Source organism: Ambystoma mexicanum, chromosome 7q (genome assembly GCF_040938575.1).
Source record: "Ambystoma mexicanum isolate Mex_15411 chromosome 7q, UKY_AmexF1_1, whole genome shotgun sequence".
Classification (NCBI taxonomy): domain Eukaryota; kingdom Metazoa; phylum Chordata; class Amphibia; order Caudata; family Ambystomatidae; genus Ambystoma; species Ambystoma mexicanum.
In genome coordinates this window covers 850,976,987-850,996,528 of record NC_090941.1, presented here as the reverse complement: position 1 = coordinate 850,996,528, position 19,542 = coordinate 850,976,987, and the positions used below count along the sequence as shown (strand labels likewise).

The 19,542-nt window shown below is 45.8% G+C and overlaps 1 protein-coding gene across 4 annotated transcripts in view; it reads left to right on the top strand.

The window, feature by feature from the left end:
* The window catches only part of CEP295 (centrosomal protein 295), a 721,329-nt gene that overhangs the window by 262,756 nt on the left and 439,031 nt on the right, over positions 1 to 19,542 (top strand). The gene's annotated exons all lie outside the window — the stretch shown is intronic.

Sequence of the window (19,542 nt, the reverse complement as noted above, 5' to 3'; positions counted from 1 at the left end):
CAACGAAGAAAAAAGATGCAGCTAATGACTTCTGTTCCTGGCAGTTCCTGCAGATCTTGCTTTTCCTGTGCCTCAGTCGTGGGGACAAGAGGGAGGACGTCGGACTCCTGCACTGGGACTGGTCAAAAAGCTGGCACTTGGCAAACTTCAATTTTGGTGTTTGTGAGTAAAGCCCACAAACTGGTGTCCCTCTTCCTGGTTTTATGGTTTCCTGCAGCAACTCTGAGGAAATTCAACTAGCTCCAACATAGGTGTCCAGCTGGCTTACTTGTGAGTTGTTTGGGCCCACCAACTCAAAGGGAGAAGTCGTCCTTGCAAGGGCTTCTCTGTCGATGTGTATTTGGCCATTTAGACCTGTAGCAGGGCTTCACCGGGCAAACCAACGGTCCATGAGTTGCAGCAGCTGTCCTCTTCAAGGTCTTATTCGGTTCCTTCGTTCCAGTGGTCGACTCTGCCTTCTAAGCCAAAAGGATTTGCCTTTTATTCAGTTCTCTCCCAATCATTCCAGCCTAGCTGGCACTCACCCAGCAGGGTGGCTGTCCTTGCCAGACAGTCAGCCAGCCAAACACCACAGAGTGCATTTGGGTCTCCTAGGAGACTAAGCATGGGGAGTTTCGGGCACCTTCCTCACTTCCTGCCCATCCCAGACAATTGGGCGCCAGAGGCGGTCTTCACTTCTGAAGCCCGCCATAGGCGAATGAACAAAAAAACCAAACCTGGTTTGGCGCGCAGAGCAAAACTCTAGAAGGATCTTTCCACAAAGAAATGGCAAAAAAAGACCTGGACCTGTATTTACATAGGGGGCACAGACACCATCTTGAAAAACATGGCTCCTGCGATTTAACGCTACCGGCACTTGTGGTCAGGAAAAGTCATGGTATCTCGTTGTAAAACCATTGCCACCAGCCATTCTTGGAGGAAATGGTAGCATTTGACTGCTACATGAGTATCTAGACACAGGGGATACTAAGAAACCCCTCCAGTACTTCTATTGTAAGGTAGGGTGTGCTGAGTCTAGGATTTTCAAAGACTAAGTGAAGTCAATTTCACTCCACTGCTCTGGGAAACAGTAGTTGATCCCAGGAAGGTATTTAAACCTTGGGAAAACCTGAAAAGGTTTCCCTGTGCCACTGCACTGAGGGTGCTGTGTGACACAAATGACAAGATGATGCCTATGGAGAAGGTTAGGCTCCATAACCAAAGAAAACACAAGAGTAAAACACATCAAAATACATTAGAGTGGGGAAAAAGGCTCACACTCTCTCCAGGTAAAATATCAAGTCCTCAAAATCCAGCAAAGTTGATGGGGGGAGGGGGGGTGAGGGGGTGAGGGGTGTTCTGTAAGGTCGAGGTAATTGGCACCGTTATGAGAATTCTCCCTAACAAAAGGTACTGTAGAGTTGCTTTCATCTTCTACTACTCACAGGTCTAATCAGCTTGTGGCCCTACATTTGATTCTTAATTTCTTCAGACTTCTCAAACATTGTGCCAAGACTTTTCTACTTACCCCAGAAGTGCTTCATCCTATATAAGACTTTTGCCCATTGACTGATATATTTTATTTCTATTGCGCTCGTACACTAAGTGTTTCAGGGGTCAATGTGTCCTTAATTGAGTGCAACATCTGCTGCGGAATGCATCCTGCCGAAAGCTCCACAAGCCTCCCAAGAACACTACAGAAGCAGGAATTCCTGATCCAGAGTACCCTCACCAGAGTGCAGGACCGAGGGAGCAAGGAAAGTCCAACCGGTGTCCATCGTTCTACATCGGTGCTGTTTGTGAAGTTCTGAAACTGTGAATTGCAGCTGAAACGAAGAAAACCCATAGCTGCCAACGACCTTCCTGAGTACTGCTGCAGGAGCCCTCCAGACGTCCTCCCTCTTGTCCCCACGACTGAGGCTCAGGAACCAGGGTCTGCTTGGCAGAAGAAAGGGATCTAGCCGGATTCCCTTTTGCTACAAACCATAGATACGTTCTCGGGCTTCGGGGTACTTACATTTTTGCCGTAAGCCTTGCTGTCTCACTTGAGACTTGCACCTTCTTACTTTGAGTTGGCTCCCTTTGCACAGGCTTAACGGCTTGTGTTCCTGCAAGTGCTTTTTCTGAACTCTCTAACTTTGCAAGACTTTTATCCAAGAAGTTCATCAGAATTATAAACTGTGTCCAAATGATTTTGGCTGTCCTGGCTAAGGCATTTACTTAAATCAATTGACTTTGGTATTCCTTATCCCCCCATAGGTTGTAGCTTGTTAATCCCCGTTACTGCAGGGAAAAGCTTATCTAGACGTTATTGGAGGATTCAGTTGTCCTCACGTTTTCTGAGAAACTGTTCTAATCTCCCCCACCCCCCTCCTTAACCCTTCCTTTCTGCAACCGAGAATCTACAAAGTATATTGGTGTGATATATAAATGCAAATACTATACTTGTGATTGAAGTCGCCTCCGGTTGCAGGCGAAATGTATTGAGCATATCCAAAGATTATTCACTGGCTTTATTGATTCTGGAAAGTAATTTGAAAGTTTATTCGTATTGTTGCAATCCTTTGCCTTTTTAAAGAATGCGTATTTAAAACGGATGTTAAATAACTATAACTGAAAACTTGAGTGTAAGTGTTACTTGGCTACTTTTATTTACGGATTTCATTTGTACAGCTCTACAACTCACATTTAACCCTCTTGAGATAGGCCTGGCTGTTCAGTCACACTACCAACTTCTATAGTACAGACCTATACTAAAAGGTGGGTTGCCTACTACCAAGCGGATTAGTCTTGTGTAGTCTCACCCAATGTGACTGCACCAATTCTTACCTAACACTTCCCCCTCAGTAATACATTTCACTTCACTTTCACTTGTCAGATTTTCGACTGTACAAGGGTTTTGGTTTGACCCTTGTATGACTACTTTGACTTCCCACGCCGGCCTCCCCTAGGGCCACTTGGTTTTTGTAGTTTTTCTCAATTAAACATACCCTTCTTGTTCAAGAGCGGGGCATTTGTTAATCTCTCGAATGAGCGCCCACGCGACGCCGGACCACTCTAATCCTAATACCTCGGTTGTTCTCAAAAGACATTTGTCTATCTTTTCTTTTACGCAAATGTTGCCACTGCAACTTTGAGCTTAACACAGGTCCACTATCAGTTTCCTCCGTCTCACTGGTTGTGCTGAACTTGTTGGCTTTTCTTCCGCTGGAGTCGAGGACAGTACCACATCAGCAAGCTCTTTTCCCGCCCTGGCTGTCAGTGCGGGAGGGCCCTGTGTACCGTTCATCTGTCGCACCAATCGCCAGCTGCAATTCCCTGTCTTAATGTTCTTTGATCGAAGGTTTCGTGGCTGTGAGTTGAAAAGGGCAAAAGCAACTCCCTCTTTGTCGTCCTTTCGGTTTCCACTGTAAGAGGATTCAATTCAACAATACAGCTAAGTCAATGCCCACTCTGGGATCCTGAATGGAAACCCTTATTGATATATCTTTACGTCCAGTTCATGAGTTCTGGATGACTACCCCTATATAACACCCCTCTCTTGGAATCCCCCTGACCCCCCACTGAGCCAAGAAGTAGTTCTGTTTTGCAAGTTTAAACGGTTTATTTGATAATTTAAACTATATATATATATATATATATCACACTTTATAATAAATTAATAATTGAATATCACACTTAATCTGAGCAGTAATCAATAATGGATAGTCCGGCACTAGCACACTTCTTTATAATCAATGATGAGTGGTTATAGGATGGATAAGATAGCAACAATACTTTTATGGTTTCAAATGGATGCAATGTGGAATGAAATGCAGTACAGAAAATAACTTGCTAGGATTTCAGCAAAAGACAATGTAATCACTTTCTTGGACAATTCACCCCCCCTTAACGCAATGTAAGGAGATGAATAGAATGGGACTCAGTTCTTAGGAATGCAATCAAATAGAGTTCAGTTCAATTCCCCCCAGCAGCTTATACAACAGATAGGAGTTTTGAAACACAGACCCAAGTGCTTTGAATATGGTGACAATGCAGTGAGAAATATGCTGAAAATGCTTTTAATTCCCTTAAGGAGGTTCAGGGTGAGTGGTATCTAGTTAATATTAGTCCAGGCTCACTCTAGCAATGATTCAGGGATGGTTCTTAAGAGGCAAACGAAATTTAGTAGTTCAGGCAAAAGCAGCTATCTTTTTACAAGTAAAGAAATCGGGCCAAATCGCCAATCGCGGCAAAATTCGTGGGTGCGAGAATCGTGATTATGGAGAAAGTCGGTTCTAGGATGAGATTCCAAGCTTTCAGAGGAAAGTTAAACCAAGTTCCTAGCCCAAACGGTTCCAGAGATACGGACGATTAAATAAAGGTAGTTTTTCGGATTTGAAATTTTAAAAGTTCAAAGCGACCGGTTACAGCTTGCAGCTAGAAAATGACAGGTGACAGCTTTGCAATTGACAGGTGACAGTTAGGAGGCAGTTCTGGTTAGATTAAAATAGTTTGGATTAGATTATTTTAACTAAGAGATTGGTTCTGCTAGGTACTCGCAATATATTTTTGAATTGGGCCTCCCCACGGATCTGGTCAGGTTTTGGACTGGACTCCGGTTCTGGTCTCGGCACTTCAGTGATCTGGGTCAGCTCTCTGGTTCTGCTAACAGCGGTCTGGGTCACTCTGGATCTCTGGCTTCTGGTTCTGGATACTGGATGTAACACTGCTTTCTGGGTACTGCTACAGGTTCTGGAGATTGATGGATTTGAAGTCTGGATCTCTGGATGTGAAGTTGTCGGTCAGCATGCTACGCGGCAAATGGAATTGAATCTCCTCTCTAGCTTCCAGTGGCTCTTTTTATGTCTTTTGAAAGTGGGTGTGTGCAGCATCACTATCCAGCCCCTCTCAACTTGTCATTGGCCCAATTCTCCCCTCTCTCATGATTGGGGAAGGAACTGTGAGTCAGAGTGATGCTGTAGGTTTTATGGGTCAGAGGATCCTCCCCTGGTCAGTTTGCCCACAAATCTATATTTGATCAAAATACACATTTCTCAAATACATAGTGGTTTGTCATTGCATGTACATATTACCTATCACATGAGGTAGTCTCTGTCCCAATTCTGCTCTTCCTGCGGGCTTGCATTCAGAAACGGCAACATTTTCGATTTTAGTGTGTTATGCAACCTTGGTTCTTCATTAAAAATTATACACATATACACGGCCTGTCCATACATACTCCAGTAAATTCCCATGTCTCTAGCTTAAACACAGAGTCTGTAGTATCCATAAATAGCGGGGTTTTGCCCCAGAACATCACACAAATTCCCAATGCATCTTAAAACGTGCACAGAAAATTCACAAGAATTATGTTATTTAAATAATTTTGACAAGTCCGCACTGTGAGTTATACATCTTTCTTAGAATCATATTCTGGCCAACAGGGGTGTGTCTTTTCAGGTCACATGGTGTAGAAACCAGTTTATCCAGTTTCTGCCAAGCTCAGAGACCCTGCCCCTCCCAGCGTCTGCCAAGAGGAAGCTATTTTACGGCCACCCTAATAAACCATCTGCCTGGGCCCAGTACAGGCCTTTGTTCAACTCCCTGTAGCTGCTCCACCCCTAATCTAATCAGAGAGGTGACAACTCCATTTGGCAAGTGGAAGAGTGGCTGAGCAGGTTTTAACTCCTGTGGGGGCAGATGTCAGGCAGAATTCAGTTTCATGAAGCCAGGTTTCAGATAAAATGTCACTTTTTGTTCCCCAGTTTAAGTAAAGACAATTTTTACATATGCAGCTAGAATGCTGATTCTAAGTTCAAAACTATGACATTTCAACAGTGACAAACTATGTGACACTCAAAGTAGGTCACTCAATTAATTTAAACATTTTCGATTTTTGGTAATTTTAAATCCAGTTTCAGTTAGGCTGCTGCAGACCTGCAGAGCTCAGCCAGTCTTGTTATGAACATTGTTTTGGGGCTCTTCAACTTCCCAGATTTAGTATGCACACATACTTCATTCTGCCAGATGTCCGCTGGTGTTCAGTGAGATTTTTGGATGTGTTGCAATGTTTGAAAATAGGCATTTTGAGCTGGCATTCAGAGAAACAAAAGGTGATTTTAAAGTGCGGTATTTCCTTTTGGAACACATTTCACTCATGGCACCCTGGCCCATCCTGCTCGCACTGATGGGTGGTAAGTTAGGCAACCATTTTAGTGTGCACAAACTGCGTGGTTCTCCTAGATTCTGGCGCACATGTGGGCTTTTTGGCCATCTTGGATTTTCTAAGCCCACAGCACCAAATGTTGCAGCATGATAGCTCAAACGTGGGTCAGGACACCCAACAACACCTTTCTCCTTCGTTTGAACTGCCGTCCCGGAATAGCTGCTTCCTTGTGCGTTTGGCCTTGCGCAAAGTGTGCTCTCCTGCTCAGCCTTTTATCCCTGTGGGGAAGGGAAACGGCTGTCTGGTGTGTGTAGTGATCAGCAATTCTTTGATTCTGCCAGACCCTTGTGTTAAGACATGTCAGTTAAACGACTGGTGTTAGTCCATTGTTTTTCGCAGTGTGAGAAAGTGTTCCTGTAGGAAGGGAGGGCGGCTTCTAAATATTCTACAGGGGGTAGGATGGGGGAAATGTTGTCATAAGGCAGGGGGTACTGCGTTTCACCCGTCGGCGTCCTGCTAGCACTCCCCAAAGATCCACCCCCCCATCCCATCCAGGTGATCCTCCCACACTGGCCCACCCCCAGAAACTGGATTCTATAGTGATGGCTGTCCTTTGGCCACCTGGATGACCGATCCCCAGGGACTAGCAAGTGAGACACCTTCAGGTTTCTCAGAGGTTAACCAAACCCAATCAAGGTAAGTGTGGAGAGTGGTCAAATCTTAGTCTCAGGAGTGAGTAGGTGAGTGAGGGTGGTTGCTTAGAAAGCCAGGTATAAAATGTATTATATGCCCAAATCACGCTAGAAAAATGAAACCAGCGGGTAGTATTATCACACACACATATATATATATATGTCACCTTAGGTTTGTAGCAATGCGTACAATTCACTTAAACTAAAAGAAGTTAAATAATGATGCAGTAAGGAAAAGCAGTTCACAAGACACCAACGCTTCTTCCCAGTAGAGTGGACAAAGGTTCTTGTGGTGGTGAAAAATGTTCCAGAGGACTTCTCAACAATGTTACAAGTAATAATATGGTCTCATCCTTTAGAACAACATTTGGAACAGACGTTCAAAAAGCAATGGAATGGAATAAACCAAAGTTTATTCTAAGGTTTGTTAGGGGAGCGCTATCCCATTGGTTTGTAGAACCCCTCACTCTTTGCATCAGTCAGTACTACTCAGACACCTTGGTAGAGTGGCAGAGCAGTCTGGCTTATTTTAAGAGGAAGATGTGAACTGTAGGTAGGTACACTGAACCCAATTAGTAACGCACATCAAAGAACTACTTATACATTCATATTGAAATATAGATCTATTATTTTTACACAAGTCACTGTTAAATACTCACAATAAACCAACACACAGGTATACTTTTCAATGCTTTGAAAAGGCCTCTTCTTAGTTTGTGGTTGCTGGAAGTTGGGAAGAATTCTCAAAACTGTGCTAATTCCCTTCACCTTAGAGACCCCAGCCACTTTGCTGGATTTTGAGAGCTTTATTTTTTTACCTGGAAAGAGTGTAAGCCTTTTTTCCCACTCTTTCTTGTATTTTGATGTATATTTCACTCTTGTGTTCTTTGTTTATTGGAGTTTTAAGATAACTCCATAGGCATCTTTTCATGTGTTACACAGCACCCCAGTTTCCATTACATCCCATATGTAAAGGTCGCACCAACTCAAAGGAAGAAGTCATCCTTGAAGGGGCTTCTCTGTTGACATGAACTTGGCAATTCGGACCTGCAGCAGGGCTTTTCTTTCGTTCCAGTTGTCCAAGATCCTCGTCTTTTATTCAGTTCTCTCCCATTCATTCCAGCCTAGCTGCCACTCACCCAGCATAGTGGCTGTCCTTGCCAGTCATGCCAGAGTACATTTGGGTCTCCTAGGAGACAAAGCACAGAGTTTCGGGCACCTCCCTCACTTCCTGCCCACCGCAGACACTCGGGCGCAAGAGGCGATCTTCAGTCCTGAAGCCCGCCAAAGGCGTAAGAACAAAGGGACCAAACTTGGTTTGGCGCGCAGAGGACCTTTCCAAAAAGAAACGGCAAAAAAAGAGCGGGACCTGTTCAAACAAAAGGGCTTAAGGTGCCATCTTGAAAAACATGTCTCCCGCGATTTTTTTGCTACCCGTGTTCGCGGTCGGCAAAAATCATGGTAGTTTGTTGTAAAACCACTGCCACCAGCCATTTCGATAGTAAAGGGTAGCATTTGACTGCTGCATGAATATTTAGACACAGGGGATACTATGTAACCCCTCCAGCACTCTATTGTAAGCTAGTGTGTGCTGGGTCTAGGAATTTAAAAAGACTAGTAAAGTAAATTTAACCTTACATTCTCTGGGAAACAATAGTTTATCCCAGAGAAGGTATTTAAACCTTTTGGAAGTCAAAAAGACATCCCCGTGTCACTGCACTGAAGGTGCTGTGTAACACACATGAAAAGATGATGCTTATGTAGTCTATGTCAATAACATCCCTCCAAAAAACCCACCACCCTTTCACAAATCCACAACATATGTAGTAGATTACCCTTTTCCTTCCCACAAGCCCAACATCGATCATCAACCAACCCCAATCCGCTCATACGCACTCTGGTCCAATATATTCTGCCCAATATCCTTTGATGTTTGTAACCTAATTGTAAATCCACTTTAGCATTCGTAGGGACTTTCCAAATCTTTTCCCATTCTTTTGGTGTAAGCAAAATTTTGACCTGGCAGTCTAAACTGAGGAGAAAGGTGGAGAGATTGGAGAGGACGACGAGGAGGGAATTACCCTTGCCCTTTACAACACAGAACCACAACTTTCTATAAGCCTCAAGGAAAAGAAACATAAGACCAGGGATTGCAGCTGACGAATGGTGTAGCGTGTGTCAAAGGTGCACGGGGCCCTCCCGCATTGATAACCAAGGCGGGGAGAAGCTATGGCCACCGTGGTTCAGTCATTGACTCTGACAACAAAGCAGCACCAATGAGTTCAGCACAGCCAGTGATTTACAGAAACTGATAGCAGACTGGACTGTTATGCTCAAGGCTGCAAGCAGCAGCTTTGTTTGAAGAAAGAGTACTTGAATACAATTTGAAATTTGTAAAAACCAAGATGGGTACCAGACACAGTGATCCCACGCCATGTTGGTGCTCGCTCAGAGGTCTCCATTTGGTGCCCCCAAACTCCCCTTCTGAGCAGGGAAGAATTTTTGAAGTGTAAAATCAAAGTGGTCCTGAAATGGGTTCCGATGAATCCTGGGCACACTCTAAAGTCTTCGATTGTTTGTAAACTGAAGTTGGTCTGAGTCCGACTGAGGGGGTTCCTGGGTGAACACCACCCGAGAAGATTGTTGTGGCAAATGTGCACCTGACTGAGGGATGCCTTCAAATTGAAGTTAGTCTGAACTAGATTGAGGGAGGCTAATGGTGAAAGAATGATCGGAGCCCGGTTGAGGAGAATCCAGGGTGACGAGTAAATCGCCCTACGTGAATATTGAGAAAGTAACTTTTCTTTGTGGTATATCAGGTCCTTTGAGGCAGATCCTTTAAACAAGAGAGAATTGGGCACAGAAGTCCCTGATGTTGGTGAAAGAAACTGTAACCTCATGCCAGGGAAGCCCAGGAGTGTGCTGTGCTTGAGTGACCCGCCTTGTCCCATGCTAAAAACATGGGGAAGGGAGATCCACAGCCTAACATCCTGACTTATAATTTTGTGAACACTTCTTTCTTTTTGTGACCATTATCCCACACTATTTTGTAGCATAGCGGTAGGGATTGGCAAAAGATTTTTAAAAAAAAATGTATAGGCATTTTTATTTGACTAGACCCCACAAGGACTGTATTTTTACTTGGTCATAGCTTGCTCCCATCTTAGATTTAGGTTTAGGTTTGGCATTTGATCTAACCCATTTTGCAGTTGAATAAACACCCTTGAACTGTGAACACTTGTGCATGTCTTACTTTGATGCCTTGCCTTCCTTACAGTTGGATGGGCATTATATGGGAATAGGTACTGTGATTGGAAGAGACAGTCATGTGTTTATTTTGTTTGATTAAAGGACTAATTCTAGCAGAATTCTCTGGGAAATGGATTCTGGTTACTTTTAATGATGCTGTTCTCTGAGAATTAGAGAGAAGCATAATACAAGCTTCTGTGCTTGACATAGAATACAAAGGATTACCGCCAAACACAAAACTTCAACCAAGGTCTTTCCCACGTAAGACTGCAGTAGCCCCAAGGTACAAAAAGCAAACAAGAAATGGCAAAAAAGAGCCGCTAGAATGGTGGCCCTCCTGTGCATTACTGCAACTGATTTGACAGTCTGCGAGTAATAATGACTAAAAGTCTTAAAAGTAGTCTCGCTGCCACGAGCCATTCAAGTAAACTTAAGGTAAGTAAGAAAGTGGATACAGTGCATCTCCCCAGCACTCCACATACTGTGGGGTGTTCTGGCTCACTATATCAAACGGGGGATGCAACGCCCAATCTAGTTCTTGGGAACAGTAGTTCACCTGAAGAGCTAATAAGAGAAATTAAAAAGGGAAACCCTAGGGGGGCAAACAAGACTAAGCCCAAAAGTTATAGGGAACTAGAAGTCCAGGCACTCCCTATGGATTCCCACTCGCCTAGGGACAAGGAAAAATAATCTGCAATTCCAAGCAAAAGGTTCTGCAGTTGTCACGGGTCGGAAATATTATTCACATTTCTGAAAATCTTACCTAACCAGTCTAAAGAAGTGATTTTTAAAGCACACTTGTCAATATTTAGGATTAAAAAAATAGTTAAACATAACACAAAACTGACACACAATTGTGTTCAGTAAGGAACAAAATACTCTATCTTAATCTTCCTTTCCTGAAAACATTTTGTAACTTTTTTGTTTTCAAATTTTGAGGCGCTCGGACTCGCTCTGAGCCCGGACTAGACAGAAATTGAAATAAAAAAAATACTGGAAGCTTTATCAAAAATTAAATTTGAAAAGGATATATATGAAAAAAGAAAGTTACAAATAACATTATCGCCTGCAAACAGTAGTTGCCAGCATGGGTTTTGCCGTTCATTTCTCACCAGTCTCGGGACCAGTCCCTTCATAATAATAATAATAATTTGGCATTTATATAGCGCTACGAACCCTCAGGTATCTGAGCGCTGCTTATTACCCACGGTGTGTGGTGCTCATTTATGGACCTCGGAAGGATGAAACGCTGAGTTTGGTGCTGCCGGGATTCGAACCTGCATTCGCAGGCTCTGCACTGATGTCAAAGCGAGCGCTCTACTCGCTGTGCCACTTGACCGGCTCATCATATTATGTTTGCCTTCTGTCTCATTCTTAACTTGACTTGGATCTACATAGGTGTTAAACCACATCTCACACTCCCCTCCCTTTGTCCTCCACCCTTTCCATGGTGAGCCCCCATGAGTCCCACACTCTAACCTCCAGAAGCCACCCGACCCCAATATCCTGTCTCACCTTGGTCAAGGCAGTTTTAGGTCCGGTGTCGATGTCCAATCATTAAGCATTTGTCCCCAGTCCATCTCTGCTCCCCTCTATTCCTCTGCTCTCATCTGTGTTCTAAATACTTTCATCGCCGCAAAGACCCATCTCTGTCTGATCCATGCTCGCACCGCTGGCTCTGTAGGGTTCTTCCAGGATATTGCAATGAGTCTTTTAGCTAGTATTAGCAGGAACTAGGCCATTTTCAGCTTGGTTTTATCCCTCTCGTTCTTCCCCGGTAACAGTTCTAGCAAGCAAATAGTTGGAGTGCACTCATGTCCCCCCCCCCTACCCCCCTCGTACCAGCACATTAACCTTGTCCATCACTGTGCCCCAAAACGTCACTGGACAACCCCACACATTATGCCAAATACCTGTTGAGTTTTTTTCCACATCTAGGACAAGTATTGGTTGGGGGGGGGGTCCTGCGGCCCATAGCATGAAGCCTTCAACGGGGTCATATAGACCATATGCAAGAAGTTATGTTGAATTAATCAGAAGCATGCCCTCAGTTATTTCATACCATAGATCCCTTTCCCACTTCCCCTTAACCTTCAAATCCAGCCTCGGTTTCCCCTCTGAGACCCCCATTATAGGTATGTAATGGCTCCTCTACTGCATCCTAGTGTTAATAAAGCATGCAACTCCGGATCTGTATCCGGCTCCTCCGGAATCCCCTCCCAAATGGCCGCAATCTTCAACACCTGTACCCACCATAGAAAGGACACCACATGCCTAGCATATTTCTCTATCCATTGCTCAAACGTAAGCAGCTGACCCCCTTCGAATAAAATCCTAGTTTACAGCATCCTCTGTTCTGTAACCTGGGGAGACCTATATCTTTCACCAACTCCCATAATCTGCCATCAAATCCTTAGCCCTGAACGCCCCTATGTAACTTCTTTCCCTGAGTCTTATGTTGGTATCTGTTCCACACTGTCCTCTGGATTTTATATATGTTCTCCCACCCACCGATCCTATAGATTCCTGTTAACTCTATTCCCTGCTTGTGTTTTGGGAGTGTTCCCAGCGGCAGCCATAGTCCCCCGCCCCCCTCTCCTCTGAATCATCCCAACTTCCGACCGCCTGAAACTGTGCCGCAACAAAGTATAGCTCGTAGTCTGGAAGGGACGACCCTCCATCTTGATGCGGCCTATGAAGTGGCCAAGGGCACCCTCCATCTCCCGTTGCCTCACAACAGTTCCCCTACTTTAATGTCTAACATCTTAAAGCTTTTTGAATTAGGTAGGGGATGTTGACCAAGTAATACTGTAATCTGTGAAGAATCATCATATTACACAGGGCCAACCTTCCCATCAGAGATACAAGGTCTTTCAAAAGTCAATTGCGTTGCCCACGCCTGCTAGTGCCCTTCCTGTATTATATTCAAAGGTTTCCTCTATCTCGTGGAAGATCTGCACTCCGAGGTAGTGGAAGGACTGGCAACCCTGCTTAATGCCCCAATCTGGGAGCTCCTCCCTTCATTTCCTCCTAAGTGATGCCAGAGGGAAGAGCACAGATTTGTCCGTAGTTGAGGAATCCCTTTAACCTCTGATACTGCCCCAACACTTCCAAAAGAACCACTACATTTACCAGGTGGTTCCCCACATATAATAAGGCATCGTCCGTGTATAGTGAGATGCTGTGACGAATATCCCGAATCTCAATCCCCATTTCCAGCATACACTTCCGGAGATAGCAAGCTCATGGTACCAACGCCATAGCAAAGAGGGGCAGTGATACTGGGCAACCGTGCCTTGTCCCCCTCTCGTACCCAGCACTGTGAAATCCACCCCCCCTGGTTTCACTCTGCCCATGGGGTCTCTGTAGAACAATTGGATCCATCGTCTTATGTTGGGGCCAAGGCCAAATATCTCCAATACCTTGATGAGCCATACCCATTCCACTGAATAAAATGCCTTCACAGCATCTAAGGACAATAAGGCCATCGCCCCCTTTCCATTACATAATGCAGCCTTCTCAAGTTCATGGAGGTATTCCTGCTGCCCACACTGGTCTGGATCTATCGGGCGTGGGACTACCCTTGACAGCCTGTTTGCCAAGATCTTCCCCAATTTCTTTGTCCTCCTTGATCAGGGAGATCGGCCTGTCAGAGTCGCTGTAACACAGGTCCTTTTCCCCTTTCAGTAGTACAGTGATGAGTGCTTCCCTCACGGGCTCCGGAAGAGTCCCTTTCTAAAATGCCACGCCGAACACCTTTTTCAATTTTGGAACTAGTAGCTCCGTATAGGTGTGGTAGAATTCCAATAGGAAGCCATCAATCCCCAGGGATTTATTCCTCTGCATGGAAAGTATAGCAGCCAAACTTTCCTCTTTGTCTAGGGGTGCCTCTAGACCCTCATTTTGCTTACCCCCACCCAGACAAGCGTGGCATCTGCACTTTGTGCAGTACATCAATTTTCTCTTACTCCACGTATAAGCCCTCGCTACTGTACAAGGACTGATAATATTCCTGGAACCTCCCTATTTATCTCCTCCTGTGGCATCGCCAGCAAGCCCCTGGAGTCATAGACCTGTGGAATAGTCGTTCCGGGCACCTCCCACCAGATTAACCTTGCCAATAAACGACCTGCCTTTTCCCCCCCTCCCCATGCATCTGTACAGTGTACTGTTCCCTATCTTTATCGGAGGAGCCTCTCCTGCAGGTCTTGATGCCTTTGTAACTCCCTCGCTAAATCCTCCCCGACCTGGCGTCCACTGATCTGCTCTGCTTCTAGGCATTTAACCTTCTGCTCTGTTTCAAGGTTTCAGTGAGGGTCCAATGCACTGCTACCACCTTAGATATACATACCCCCATCCATTTTACCTTGAAGACATCCCACATAACCCCCATATGTTCCACGGACCCTTCATTGATCTTGAAAAACCAAGCTATCTCGTCCCTTACTGCCTCTCTGAAGGGCACCTCCTCCAGGGTCTCCACTTTGAATTGCCAAGTGGTATTGGCAGATGCCTTCTCAACCATTTTGTTTTCTGTAACCAACGGCGCGTGGTCTGACAATATCTGCCCCAGGTACTGCATGTTAGAAAACCAACACGTGTGCTCCATCCCAACGAATAATCTAACTGAGAGTAGATGCCATGTACCAGGGATTAAAAAGAGTAACCCATTCCTCCCCATGGGATCCCCGCCATAGATCTACTAGGTCCAAGTCCTGTACAACCTTACCAAGAGAGTCCGAAGACTGAGTTGTTTCAGAAGTCCCTGATCTCTCTATTTGTGTCTAATCAACAATTAAAATCGCCTCCCCAGATAAACATCCCCATCCTGTCCTCCCTCACCAGTTTGAAATAAGTTTCTGTATCAGCGTTTGGTGCGTAGGAGTTCACCAAACAAAAGGGTTTTCCCTTCAGAGTCCCCCATAGTATCTCAGTTCTGCCATCTCGGTCTACCCATGTGTCCGTAATATGTATCGGGGTGTCCTCCCTTATCCAGACCAAAACTCCTCTTGCAAAGGAGGAATATGTAGACCCGAATACTCTGCCTCCCAATTTGACACATTTCTGCCAGATCTGGACCCAAGTGCGTCTCCTGGAGCAACGCTAACAGTATCCCATTCCGCTTCAGAAATGCCACCACTTTAACCCTTTTACCTCATCTTCTCAGCCCTGAACATTCCAGGTCCCTGTCTTTAATATCTTCAAGACAAGCTAAAACCCTATAACCCTCCACGTACTCTGAGATCAAGCTCAGCCGGCCTCCTAGTCATACCTAAAACTAACTCAGTCAGGGTAGGCGGATTATCGGTCTCAGCCTTGGCCCCCACGCTGTGGAATGCACTCACACCCCACATCCGCCTAACGGAAGATCTAATGTCTTTCCGCAAACTGCTGAAAACTTGGCTCTTCCCCGGAAACCGACCCAAAAAGAATAACAGCATCTCAATGACATCAATCCAACGAACTACTATAGCTTAAATAACAATAAAACTAATAACAATACAAAATCAAGACCCATATGAGAAATCGACAACTAATAAACGCTAATGTAAACTAAAGTACAAACAGAATAGGAGTAAAGTAGATCAAAGCAGTGAAGTGGATAAAAAGAATAAATCTTACGAGACCAGTAATGAGATTTAAAATAATGAAATGGATTCAATGAGTGCAATGGACAAAATGAAATGAATGAACAGAGGATGGAAAGATGAATACAAGAGACTCATGAGTACAGTGACGGATGACTCCGACTGTATGAGCGCATGGCTTAGTGTGTAGTGCGGATGAGTGGGCAAGAGCGGATGCGTGGGCAAGTGCGGAGGAGTGTATAGAACGCAGGAGTGCTTTGAGCAGATGTGTGTAGAGCGGACGAGGATGTAGAGCGGATGAGTGTATAGAGCAGATAAGTGAACGACTCTGTAGAGCTGTTGAGTGCGTAGAAAGATCGGGTGCGCGGAGTGGCCAGGTGCGCAGAACGGAAGAGCGTGTAAGATCAGAGGAGTATGTAGAGTGGATGAATGCGTCGAACAGACTTGTGGGTAGAGCGGACAAGGGCGTATGAGCGAATCAATGCGTAAGAGGGGTGCGTAAGAGCGGGCGAGTGCCGAGGGTGGATGAATGCGTAAGGCGGATGAGTGCGGAGTGCATGTAGAGCGGATAAGTGCCTAGAGCAAATGAGTACGTAGAGCGGATGGAACAGGCGAAGTATGTGAATGATATGGAGAAGTATGTGGATTGAGTGCATACAACAACCTAGAACACACGAAACGGATCGGAGTACATAGAACAGATTCGAATTAATGGATTGACTGGAGTGCGCGTGGAGCGGACTGGAGTGCATAGAATTGCGCGATTTACATGGAATGGTTTGAAGTACATGGAATGTTTGTAAGAGCGTGTAACCCATCATATCACATCACCACGCTTACTCTCTTCTTTACACCACCATTCAACTAGAACACAGGGATACTATGACATCATTCGGTATAGCTGTCCTCATACCAACATCTGCCTCATACTGCCCATCACTCTAATTAAACACTGCTGGTTACACCCCCCCCAGGCAGGCGTTCTCCTCAGGCCTAACACAGCCACAATCAGTCTGGATAAATACTGCCAGGACGAACACATACTCTTGATCTCTCAACCACCACATCTACTGCTAAGAGGCGGCTATTACACGAATCCCACACCATCTGCACACATATCCGGTGCTCACACGCACCTTTGACTCTATCTACTCTCTCTACTGACTTGAATTTCGGTTCCCAGGGGCGTTCAACCTACCAGTGCCTTCAGACCATACCAATGGTACATAAGGCGCTATATAAATGCAAAGTAACATAACATTTAATGATCATGGTGCCCGGCTGTTTGCAAGTCCATGCATGAACCCTCCCTTCTTCCTATGCCAGTACCGCCCAGCCCAGACTGTGAAATGACATTTAATAGTTGTACAATAAACTAACCAACAAACTAGTTTTAACTGTAACCTCCCAGCTACTTTTCCACCCCCTTCTTTCCCTTTGCTCCTTCAGTGACATCTCATCACTCCACCTGCTGCAACCCCTTCAAGAAACAATCCCACCCCCACATACATACCCCCGCTACTTCCTCCTATAGTGCAACTTAACCTTTCAGCTCTCCACAAACCATGCATCCGATCATCAAAACCAGCGGTGCCCTATTGACCTCCTTTCCCCCCGGCCCGCCACAGGTTTCACCTGCAGGGCAAGGGGCTTCATGGTTCTGGGTGCTTGGCTATCACTCATGGCTCCACCGCCACCGAATCTACCCGCTTGTTAAGGCCCTCAGGCCAATTTGCCTCCCCTCCCTAGGTCAAAACCAGTCCCAGTGGTCACTCCCCATTCCAGGCTTCAGCTCATGTCCCATCATTACATTTCTTCTGAGGATCTTCCATCACTCCCCTGGCTTCCAGCCAGCTCCATACTTCCGCTGCCGTCAGAATGATTTGCCGTCTGCTAGCACCTTGTTTCACAGGGAAGAACATCATGTAGCGCATGTTACAGTCCCTATGTTTCCTCTTGACAGCGTTGAAGGATCTTCTTTGCCTCTGAACTTCCTGTGTAGTCTGGGAAGTTAAGGATTTTTGCACTGTCTCGCTGAAAATGTCCTCGAATTCGAACTTCCTGCAAAATGGCATCTCTGTCCTAAAATGTAACAATCGCACGTGAAGGCCCCCACAGTGGTGGTGCCCTTCAAGGGCACTGTGTGCCTTTTCCACTGTGAACAATTTAGACAGACCTCTCAACTTGAAGTCCTCTAGCAATAGTAGTGGTCTCTCCAGAAACCGTTCCATGCATTGGCCCTCTTCTCCCTCTGGTAGCCCAATCAGGCAGATGTTACACCTCCTAGAGCGGCCTTCTGCATCTTTAGCTCTCTCCTTGTGTCCTGGTCGCCCCCACCAGTCCCATAACCTGATTCTTCAATAGTCAGCGCATCCTCAACATCGCTCACTCTTTGTTCTACTTGTGTCACCCTTTCAGTCATCTTCCTTTCATGTCTGCCCCTATCAAGGTTACATCTACTCAGACTTCTTGGATCTTTCCTTCCAAGGACCCTCTCGATACCTTTATGGCCTTTAGGAGGCTCTCCATGGTGACCACCTCTAGGGTGCCCGACACCCCCTCCTGATCACTTCTTGCCTCTCCTGGGCGCATCGCCAGTTTTTGTCATGCCCCCACAAACTGCTCCATGTTTTGCTGCCTTTTCACCATGGCGCTGGTGTATAACTCCCCTTGTTTCTCCACCGCTTGGCCAGGTCCACCGAGGCCCACTGCCAGTACTCCATTCCCTGAGCATATGTCTGTTCGCTTGCCCCCACACTCCACCAGCTACCGCGAAAAGGATCTTGTCCACTTCCTGGTTTTTGCCTAATGTCCTTGGATCTATAGACCCTAAATACAAAGGTTGGGCCTCCACTTTATTTATGTCCCGGATTATACTTGTGCGCCAGCCTGAGGCCCCACACAGGCTCCCCAATTCTGACTCCAGTATCCTGAGTAGTCTCACCGCTTGCAGTGCTGTCACAGGAAAAATCCAACGAGACTCACAAGGACAGCCAGCCCCAACTGCCTCCTAGTGCCCAGATTCAAATTAGCCACCATTGGAGGTTCCAGCTTCCCAGTTAAGGCAGCACAGTTATGGAACTCCCTACCCCTTGCACTCAGATCTGACCAAACCTTCAATAACTTCAGAAAGAACACCATAAAATGGCTTATTGAGAATGCGACATAGCGTATGTCACTTTATACGTAACGTCTTCTTATAATGTTTGTACTAACCTGCTTTTACTGTTTGATCGCCATAGATTTGACTGTTTAGCTACGCCTTATCTGCACTTGCACTTGCCCTACCCTGCAGATTCGAAATGTCCACTATGCCTGTAACCTGTAACGTTAACTAATCTGTAACCTGTAAACGTTAACTAAGCTGTAAACCTCCTTGTTCTCTTGCGCCCTGCTACCCTAGGGTCTGGTGCGCACAATAAATAAATAAACAAACAAACAAACAAACAATGCTGTAGTGACTCGAGAGTATGGGCTTTCTCGTGTTCTTCGCCCTGGGTCCCCAGGCAGGTCTCCCTGCCTTGATTTCACCTCCCCGGCCTGCCTGCCTTTCTTGCGCAGAAATCTGGTCCCTCTGCAGCGCTCACCACTTGCCTGGTGCTGGCTCTCCCATGGGCCTTCTCTGCTCCACCGTCATTGGAACGTGCCTCCGTTCCCGGAGGTCTACGAGGCTCTGTTCCTACTGCATCAGCCTCCCGTTACACAGGCCCACTTCGGTGCGCGTTATGTGCGGCCCTTCGATCTCTGCCATGCAGGAACTGCTCTACATGGGAGAACCTGTGCCCAAATTGTCCCTGCTCACTCCAGGCACCGATATCTCAGCACAAAGAGGTCCGATTAGTGCGCAGATCTGATATTTCAGCATGATTCCGCCGGCGGGCCACAG